This window comes from Pipistrellus hanaki (assembly GCF_964339955.1).
Source record: "Pipistrellus hanaki genome assembly, chromosome: 10".
Classification (NCBI taxonomy): domain Eukaryota; kingdom Metazoa; phylum Chordata; class Mammalia; order Chiroptera; family Vespertilionidae; genus Pipistrellus; species Pipistrellus hanaki.
Window position 1 is genome coordinate 45,201,679 of NC_140512.1, and position 11,036 is coordinate 45,212,714.

The following is an 11,036-nucleotide window of genomic DNA, read 5'->3' on the forward strand; positions in this document are numbered from 1 at the left end:
TCCATTGAAAAGATAATAGTAAGTCTAAAAAGGAGATTTCTTTTTTTAATATATTTTATTGATTTTTTACAGAGAGGAAGGGAGAGAGATAGTTAGAAACATTCATGAGAGAGAGTCATCGATCAGCTGCCTCTTGCACACCTTCTACTGGGGATGTGCCCGCAACCAAGGTACATGCCCTTGACCAGAATCGAACCTGGGACCCTTCAGTCCGCAGACAGATGCTCTATCCACTAAGCCAAACCGGTTTCAGCTAAAAAGGAGATTTCTAAAATCACATACCTATTCCATTCATATTAAAACTCCAGTGACTGAAGTTTTTATTTTATGTACAAAGAGCTAGCATTGTTTCTCAGGTATGGTAGATGTCTTGAATGACCCATTCAAGGAAGTTCATTTGATCCTGCTTGATGACGCCTATATCCTTCGCAAACAGATGAAAACACTGGCGGCACATACTGAGGCCACATTTCCAGATCAGACTCCACTGGATTGAGCACATGAGGCCAAAAGGAGAAGCCTGGCTGAATTTTCTCCAATGGATCCCGTAGAGAAGCTGGTGACCCATGATGCTCTCATGAATGTAAAGAGGCAACAGGAAAAAAGGCAAGAGGGAATTTCTGGCATTATGTTGGATTAATTTTGGCTTTGTTTCTGGGAACTTCAAGTAAATAGTATCCCTAGAATCGTAGATCTGCAGGGCCTTTAGAAGATCATGTGATCCTGCCCAGCTTCAGGTGACATCTTATCCCCATTCAAGGCCAGGAGAGCTCAAAAGGTCATAGCTAGTAAAGGATGGGGGCTCGAAGGAAGTTAGGATTTACCCAATAAAACTAAGACATTTGATCACTTCCATTGCTCATGGTTCTTGGTGTCAAACTCTCCACCTCCTAAGGGCCAAGAGAGTTTCTGGACAATGGCCATGCTGTCCCCATGGGCCAGTTATAATTTATGCTTCCTCAAGTCTAATAAAAAGAAAGAGGACAATTATGATAATGACAAGATCAATGCCCTTCTGCTGTTATCTTATCAGTTTTCTTCTCAGTTCTGTGAATTGCAAAATGACAGCAAGGGAAGTTTTTCAAGCTGGAACAGTGATAAAGGAAGAGAGAACAAAGTCCAATCCTCACTGGGGAAATTAAAGACAAGTAAAGAACTGAGTAAACTTGGGCACCTCTTTTGGACAAATACACTTTGAGCTACAGGTCAGAGCCATGGGAAGAACAGTTGAAGATACCCCGTGATGGAGACCTTTGGTGAGCAAAGGAGCGGTAGGTAGAGACTTCTATTTTCAATCCAGCTGGACTGTTGGGAGATATAAAGCACAACCTATGTCATGGAGAAGAAGCATATGGCAAAAACACAGGAGAGCAGACAGCAGGAATAGAACACAATAAACAGAAAAGAAAAAAGGAAAGAAAGAAAGTATCAGTGAAGTTAAAAATCTCCATTCATTTTGCCCTGACTGGTTTGGCTCAGGGAATAGAGTGTCGGCCTGCAGATTGAAGGGTCCCAGGTTTGATTCCAGTCAAGGGCATGCACATTGGTTGCGGGCACATCCCCAGCAGGGGGTATGCAAGAGGCAGCTGATTGATGTTTCTCTCTCATCGATGTTTCTAACTCTCTGTCCCTCTCCCTTCCTCTCTGTAAAAATAAATAAATAAATAAATAAATAAATAAATAAATAAATAAATTATATATATATATATATATATATATATATATATATATATATATATATATATTAAAATCTCCATTCATTTCATTCTCCTACCAGGAGCCAAGCAGCAGAGCAAAACGAAAAGACTATCCTGGTCATGGTTCCTTGGCCTCCTATCCTTCCAGGAGAACCAAGACTCTAACTCCACAAGGACCACCTAATGACTGAGTTTCTACAGAGACTCTATGGGGAGAAAAGAAGGAGGCTACATCTCATGTTTTACCTCACTGCAAATCTTCATAAATGGCCTCTTATAAACTGACCATTTTTAACCCATGTTTTCCCCCAATGGCATTTGCCATATATATATTGATTTCAGAGAGGAAATGAGAGGGAGAGAGAGATAAAAACATCAATGATGAGAGAGAATCATTGGCCAGTTACCTCCTCCATGCCTACGGAAGATCAAGCCCACAACACAGATGTGTGCCCTGACCATGGCCCCCTGGTTCACAGATCGATGCTCAACCACTGAGCCACCCCAGCTGGGCGGCGCACCTGCCTTATCTTGACATACTTTCCTGTCCTCTCTCAAACTACTAGCTTCCAGACTTCTCTGGTTCCCTGCCTTTCACTTGCTACCACCAACCCTATCAGTGTCCCAGCACATCCCACTGAACCAAACAAAATTCTGATTAATGATTACATTCAAACTACAATTCTGCACCCAATTCCAGAGTGTGGGTTTCACACACACACACACACACACCATTAAGCAATTCTGACACCAGCTGGGCATTCTACAATTCAATTCTGACGTTATCTACCCAAAGGTATAGCATCAGACCCCACCGGTTAAGGGCTCAGCCCTACATGACTCCCTTCTTCCACTTGAGATGCCAGTTGCAAGTCCAGGTGGTCACCTGTGCTTCTGGCCAACTAGCTACAAATCAGAGATTCCCAAACCCCCCTCCCTGGGGTTCAATCAATTAGCTAGAGCAGCTCACAGAACTCAGGAAGAGTTTACTTACTACAGTGGTCGGCAAACTCCTTAGTCAACAGAGCCAAATATCAACAGTACAACGATTGAAATATCTTTTGAGAGCCGAAAACCGACCTCTGTGCATGGGCCATGAAGTTTCAATCGCACTACGTGCACGCCCACACGTGGTATTTTGTGGAAGAGCCACACTCAAGGGGCCAAAGAGCCACATGTGGCTCATGAGCCGCAGTTTGCCAACCACTGACTTACTAGATTATCAGTTTATTCTAAAGCATGTAACTCAGAAACAGCCAGATGAGGAGATGCAAAGGGGCAAGGTATAGAGAAAGGGCTCTTAGCTCCCAGGCTCTCCAGGGGAGCCACTCTCCCCTAGCGCCATGTGCTCACCAACCTGAATGTTCTCCGAGCCTTGCCCTTCTGGGTTTTGCCAGAGCTTCATCAGGTAGTCATGCTTGGTTAAACCAACGAGTGATGAATTCATCCTCCAGCCCCTCATCTCTCTCCTCCCCAAAGGTCACCCTACAGTCAGGTGGCTGGGTTGCCTGGCAACCAGCCCCCATCCCTAGGGATCTCCAAAAGTCACCTCATTAGCACAACAAAAGACACTAACTAGTCACTCTCACCACAGGAAATTCCAATGGTTTTAGAAGCTCAGAGCCAGAAAAGGGTACTGAGACCAAATACATATTTCTTCTTGTAAATCACAATACCACACTGATTTGTCACCTTTATCTCTAAAGCATATCCCAGGGGGGGCAGTCATTCGTTCCAACACACTTAGTTTCACATTGAGAAATGTGTGTTTGTTTTTAATCACAAATATATGACTCTACTCATCTATTCCTTTCACCCACTGATGGAGAGAGTGACTTATTAAATCTTACCTGGTTCTGGGGGAGGTGGCAACAACTAGAAAAGGCCTCAGCCCATTATTATTATTATTTTTTAAATAACCCAATAAAAGACAGTAAGACCTAGGAGACATATGAGGAAATTATGAATCCCATTGTATTCAGCCAATGAGGAACCCAGAGAAGGGACTCTCACACCTATATAGCATGTGCTCATTACTCCACGAGTGCCTACACAACCGGACACCTGCTCTTGCAAGCTCATATTAAAAGTTTTGTGTTCTGCCGAAACCAGTTTGGCTCAGTGGATAGAGCATCGGTCTGTGGACTGACGGGTCCTGGGTTCGATTCCAGTCAAGGGCAGATACCTTGCTTGCGGGCACATCCCCTGTGAGGGGTGTGCAGGAGGCATTGATTGATGTTTCTCTCTCATCGATGTTCCTAGCTCTCTGTCCCTCTCCCTTCCTCTCTGTAAAAAATCAATAAAATATTTTTTTTTAAAGGTTTTGTGTTCTCTATGGTCGAAAGGGATCACATGCTGACCTGACAAGCTCAGGGGAGGCCTGCATGGCAGTCTTGCAAACTCAGAGACCTAAAGGAACCACAAAGGATGCTCTAAAATTAAACTTTTAAAGAAGTTATGGTAGACAGTTACGTTCTAGGCCGCTATCTTCACTGACAAGGTCAACCTTATCTTAACTGAGCCTATCTGTCTTTTTGCATCTATGATAACATTTCCTTGACATGTCTGGGTAACTTGTAGCTTACCTTTTTCTGGAGCCACAAATTCTTTCATTATCATATTAAGTGTTCCTGTAACCACTAAGTATGTGTCCATCGTTTTACTTTTTATCCAATCCAAGGGTCCACCTCCCTCCCCTTGATTGCAATTATAAATACATTTGTAGTTTGCCATTCTCGGGAGCCTTATCTCAATTTGTTGAGATTCTGCTTCCTAGCATATGTTGACAGATTGGCTCAAACAAACTCACAAAAATTTTTTAAGGTTACAATGTTTGTTTTTACATTAACATGTTCATATTTCTGTCTCCACCTCTGTTGTTTGAATTCGGACAGGTGAGCATTTCTCACACTTTCCACTAACCTTGGTGCCTCGAGTGTCTTAATTTTGGTCTAAGAAAGAGCACTGTCCAATAACCATTTTAAAAGAAAGAAGGGAGGGAGGCTTGGGAGAAAGGAACAAAGAAAAAGAAACGATGCCGCCACTTTCTTAGTTGGTGCTCTGCCCAGATGACAAAGCAACTTCAGCAGAAGGGTAACTGGAAGTGGAAGTATCTCTCTCTAGCTCTTACCTAACAGTTACATTACAAATGATGCTTCCCTTTCCTCTCAGACAGCCCTTCCCACATGACTTGGTTTCTGCTCTTTTGTGTGTGTCTGGTCCTGAAGACTGAGAGTAGGAGAAGCCCTTCATCACACCGTTGCAAACCCCTCTCCCCCTTCCTTTCCCACCTGGACCTTCCCTTCTCTCCAGTCAGAGCCCACCATTACTGGGACGCATGGCTAAGTAAGAAAGCTTCTTTCTAGCCTAAAGCCTCCACATTTTCATAACAATGAGAACATATGATAATGGCTGCCACTTTCATATCATGTGGATAAATAGTCTCACGGTATTCTAAGATTTTATAAACAGTAATTATACCTGTTGGAAAGCACACCTGGAATTTGAAGTTACAAGGTGCAGTTACAAATTTTCATCACTAGGTGGCGCTAAGATTTATGATTCAGGGCCTGGATTCCTTCCAAACTCAATGATATATTTGGAGAAATATACATTAATTTCTTAAAAGAGGTGGTTGGTATCTTCAAATGTGTATGTGTCTGTGTGTTTGCATTTATAACAATAACTTTCTAATAGAACTTGTATGGGGAAATTACAGATGGTCCTAATAGAATCCTTTCATAAAACACTTCTAAGCAAAATATAAAAGGAATCAAATGTATGCCCAATTAAGAGCGCTCGTACTTATCAAATACTCCTTTCATAAGACAACAATGGAACATTCCTCCAGACCATGGGACCAGTAACTTAAAACTGTAAGTGTGAGTTATGCCAATCTACATCCCAGTCCTCTCTATAGATTTGTTTCCCAGAACTCCCAGCCTAGACTAGCAATAAAATTGTACATTTTCCAAATAAACCAAGTTAGCCTAATCCGGAAGGCAAAGCCCTCTCCTCTCTCATACTAGCCCACTGACATTGACTTTAAGACACGGCTGGTTTTCCAGTTTTTCTCTTCCTTTGGTCTAACCAGTAAACATTTTGACAAGGACCAAGCTAATGTTCCTCTCCCGAGGACCTGGTGTTTAACACTTGTCTCAACTTGTTCTCATTAAATTTCTGACGTGCCCAGTTTACTGAGCCACATTTGTTCTCATGCTTTCTCTGCCTCCCTTCTACCTGCCCAAGCTTTAAGGCAGCGTTTTAATTTCTCTGGTTAGCCACATTCACTTCTCAGGCAGCCAAGAAAACAAGTTAAGGTAGAAACACAATGGGTTGGACACAGACACTGCGGGGGTGGGATGAGGATATGCGACAGGGGGGAGGGGAAGATAGGGGAAGGTCAATGGGGTGGAAAAGGAGAAATATGTACTACTATATGTAATACTTTAAACAATAAAAAAATAAATTAAAAAAAGAAACAATAGTTTCTGCTGAGACACAGACAAATATTAATATGAGAAAGTTTGAGTTATGGCCCCTCCATGTTTTCATGTCTCCACTCCAAAAATCAAATGAAATCATAGGATTGTGAATTGGTTTTATTTTTACTTTAGAGTAAAATCAGTTAAGAATGGGGGTGTAGAAGGTGTTGAAGTACCTAAATAACATATTTGAATGTAATCCATAATTCCAAGCGAATACCCCTGTCGCCCTCTTAATCCCTCCCATCAGCACCAGGAACCATCCCAACTCCTCCTTTGTGGCTACTACTGTCCATTCTTCAACTTGGGTCTCCCCTACACTGGTGTCCTTGCTAGAATAGAACGCAGGCTCACAGCTCCTCTGCTGCCTTCTTGCCTCTAAAACAAACAGAATGTTTTGGAGGATTTTAATATGGCAAATATAGAGACATGTTTTTTAAAGAGCAAATGCAGGAGGAGTTGCAATATGTCCCAAAGTGTTGGAGTGGCATTTATCCGCACAGTGCCTCATCCTCTATGAGTGATTTCTCTTAGCTCTTTCTTCATTCTTCTTATGCCTCTTCTTGAGATCCGCGCTTCTACCAAACATCCCTTTTAATTCAGGGGCTGATGCTACTCAGTCTCCTCCTTCAGCAAACACTTCCTTTTAGTCTTCAGACCTAGTTTGCAAATAGCCCTGTTCAGGAGGACACAGGTTGTATGGCAACACTAGGAATTTTTGCTTGAAACCTTCTCATATTTATAATTGCCTTATATACTGTGAGGTAGGTATTTATCACCATCTCCCCCATTTAGTAGATGAGGCTCAAGCATAAAAAAGTTAGATGATTCGCCCAAGGATTGCATGGCTAGGAAGTGACAACATCAGAACCTTTGCTCTTGACATCCCCGAGAAAATTTCAAACTGCTTCTATCTCAAAATAGTCCTATAGCTGCTATGAAGAGTTGCAGCTGCCTAACAATATCAGCTGTTTTCCTCTTGGCAAAGGGGCCATGTGGAGGAAGGGAGGGAGGTGGTGGGGGATCACAGCAACCGGGTGGCATTGCTCACAGCCATCTCTGCATGTATTTAAGCAATTAAGGAGCCATGGAGCTAACAGAAAGTCTCCTTTAAAAACCGGAAGTGCCTCCTGGGAAGATTAAGCCTCTTCAAAGACACTCAGACTAGTCAGGTAAACAAAGGGAGTTGCCCAGTGCAGCAATTCAAGTGGAGAATGCCTAACCACAAGTCAAGAGGTCTTTAAAAAATAAGGTGTTCTTTATACAGTGGAAGAGCATCTAGCAATGAGAATGAATCAGCACCAACCACGTGACTAAATCTCCCAAACATAAGTAACTGAAAGAACTCAGACACCAGGGACACATATCAGATGATTGCATTTTATAAAGTTCAAACATGGGGAAACCTAATCCATGGTGTTTTAGTTTTATTTTATGTGTTATTCTGTCCATGATGTCTTAAAGCAAAATACTGGTTACCCTTGGGTAGGACGGGTGGAGGGGCAGAAACAGGGAGTAAGACAAAAGTGAGGCACTCACTACCTTCTTGGACTCTGGGAACCCTGAGCAGAGTTCAAACCTTGGTTCTGCAACTGAGTGATTTTGAACAAGTAGCTTCAACTCCTTGTGCCTCGGGTTTTTCCATCTATAAAACCAGGCTAATGATACCTTCCTTCAAGTGCTGGTGTGAGAAGTCAGGGAAACATGCATGTGAAGAGCCCAGAAGCCTGTGTAGGCGCTGGAATAAGTGGCGTTGTGAGCAGCCCTCCCCTGCTGCTCATGGCAGCGCAGGGTCAGAGGGCAGAAAGGAAAGAGTGAGGAGGCAGAAGCAAACGGGAGGACCCAGCTAGCCTGATGATCGAAGATATGCCGAGACCACCATTTTCAAATTTATTTTATGAAAATGCTCTATGGAGAGGGCCGTTTCTCCGCCCCACCGCCCACAAGGTCTCCTGACTACTGTTGCCTACAAGCGCCGGCCAGTCCCCCATGAAATCCAAACAAACTCGTTTTGGTCCCATTCATGCAGGCCCTTTAGTTTATCATAACACTAGTCTGATAAACTAATTTGTACAGATGCTCTCCTCCTGGTTGCCGGCAGCTTACGGGATTTACCCTCCTGATGACGCATGGTTTTAACCAGAGCCGATGGACATATAAGGCCTTGACCCAGGAAGGATGGAATCTACCTAAGCCCAGGTCGGCAAGGAGCCAGAGATGCCTTTTTCCAAAAATCGAGACTTTTTTAAAATGCCGCGGGACACGGGACAAATTGTTACAAATCGGGAAGTCTGGTCACCTTACTCTAGGGCACCCCCCAGGGAATACTGGTCAACAAGCAGAGGAAGCGAACTGCTGATGCCGAAATGTGGATGGGCCTTAGGGCTCATGCTGAAGGGACAATGCCAGACTAGTCTTGGACCAGGGAAAAGGTACCCAGACTGACAGGAAGCCTGGGGCCAGAGGTGGGGGTGCCTGCAGAGAGTGTGAGGGAACTTTTTGGGTGGTGAAGGTGTTCTGTAACTTGATGGAGGTGATGGTTATCAGGGGCATATGCATTTGTCAGAACCAATTGAACTGTATACTTGGAATGGGTACAATTTATTTTATGCAAATTACCCCGAAATATAATTGCTTTTAAACGAAAAAAAAAAAAAAAAGATGGATGTCTTAGTCACAGAGGTTGTGTCACTTTGGGAGTGACTCTCAGGAAGGAGCAACTCAGGAAGTTGTCTGTGGTCTTGTGGAGGCACAAAAAATAACTCTTCTTCCGCCTTCTGAGTTCTAGCTGGGCTAAAAATCAAATTGCCATGAGACAGATTAACAGGGGAAAATGTCCAAAATTTATTACAGATACGCATTGGGGGGGTGGAGGAAGGAACGGGGGGGGGGGGGGGGGGAGTGCAGTAAGCTATGAGACCCAAAGACCCATGGGCAGCTGAGGTTTATACGCAGTTTTGGACAAAGGTGGGAGGTGACAGAGGTTTTAAAGGATAGCAGGCAATTTACAGATAGATGAGAAAGAGCAAACGTGACAATAAAAAATTCTCACAGGACCACCCCAAATCAGAGGGACACAGAGGGCTCAGCAGTGTCTGCCAGACTTCCCCTGTCTGCCAGTCAGTTTGTGAGGCTACCGTGACTCTCTTCCTTTACGCAGGTTTTCTATCCGAAGTCCTTGAGGTAGGTAAGAAGGGAAGATCAAAGATACTTTCTTTTTTAAAAATATATTTTTATTGATTCCAGAGAGGAAGGGAGAGGGGAGAGATAGAAACATCAATGAGGAGAAAGCTGCCTCCTGCATGCCCCCTACCTGGGATCAAGCCCGAAACCTGGGCATATGCCCTTGACTGTAATAGAAAATGGGACTCCTCAGACCACAGGCTGACGCTCTACCCACTGAGCCAACCGGCTAGGGCTCTAGGATACTTTCTGAGTCTTTTGTTTCTTAATAACCAGCTTAAAGTCAAATTCCCTAAAGGCAGAGTTTAGGGTGGCAAAACGCTGGTCCCCCTCAGCCCCATCATTCTCTCAGCACATTAACATCTGTCCAGTGCTTAGAATTAGCAAGCACTTTCTCCTCTTTGAATCATCACACCCACCCGAGGAGGTGGGCACAATGAATCCCATTTTACAGCTAAGGAAACAGAGGCACGGCCTGGCTGAAAGAGCCCGCCTGAGCCTTCTGACTCTGAATCCCACCATCTTTCCTGGAAGTGGCCTCACACATCACCCAGGTCTAAGGGAACTCAGGTCCAGCGCATGTAAATAACTTGACAAAAGCTGCGCTGGAAGACGTGCCTCCTCCCACAGCAACCGGAATGAGGAATTGTCCGCTGAGATCTGGCTGAATGCAGCTGTGGGGTGGGCTTTCACCTTTCACTCCCCTCCAGCAATATTCCCTGAGCGGGACAGAGAAGCAATCTTAAACAAAAGCCGGGCTCCTCTGACTCCACCTCTGCCTGCCAGGAGCAACCCCCACCCCACCCCCTCGGGTCCCCAGAGTCTTGTAACTAACAACTACAGCAATGCACACATGCATTACCTCACCACAGTCTGGCTGTTTTCCTAGCAGCGATTGTCCAAAGCTTGCTCCATTTCCCCCTTCTGTTGGCTGTACACCCTTCACCCATTCCTCCCCGCTGAAATCACAAAGCTCTGACCCCAGTGAGCCTGCAGGGGCCTCCGCCTCCTCCCCATAGTCCTCGGTTAGGAGGCCTCTGGTGCCCAGCGGTCAGATCCCATGGCCTCGCTGTGTGTGTGTGTGTGTGTGTGTGTGTGTATGTATGAGAGAGAGAGAGAGAGAGAGAGAGAGAGAGAGAGAGAGAGAGAGAGAGAGAGAGGAACACGATGGTATGTATATAATGACAGGAATAGTTGATGGGGGTAAACTTTGGGGACAAGAATTGGAGTATGGGAAGAGGGAGAATTTGACTTTCCCCCCTGTTTCTTTTCTGTTCCTCGTAAATTTTCCAACCGATACACATGCATTACATTTAATTTTTTATGTCAGTGAGGATAGTCTGGGTTGGGCCATTATGAGCCCTTTTCTTCTTATATTTATCTGTATTTAAAATAGAATTTTAAAAGAACCTCTGAAAAGTATTAACTTCCAAAAATGAAATAAGCACCTAGGGTGCACCTCCATTCCTCCACAGTGAACGAAACACGTAATAGCTTAAATAATAGAAGAACTATGAATGATTCACCCAAATAGATGGAGCCAGGGAGGGGTGCAGAAAGCAAGGGCCCGAGAGTGGAGGCCGCTGCCCAGTCTCAGTGACTGCATCGCTCACCTTTGAGCCACTGTCACCCCTGTTTTGCACCTCCACTGGGGTCCGCTCCTGCATGACAT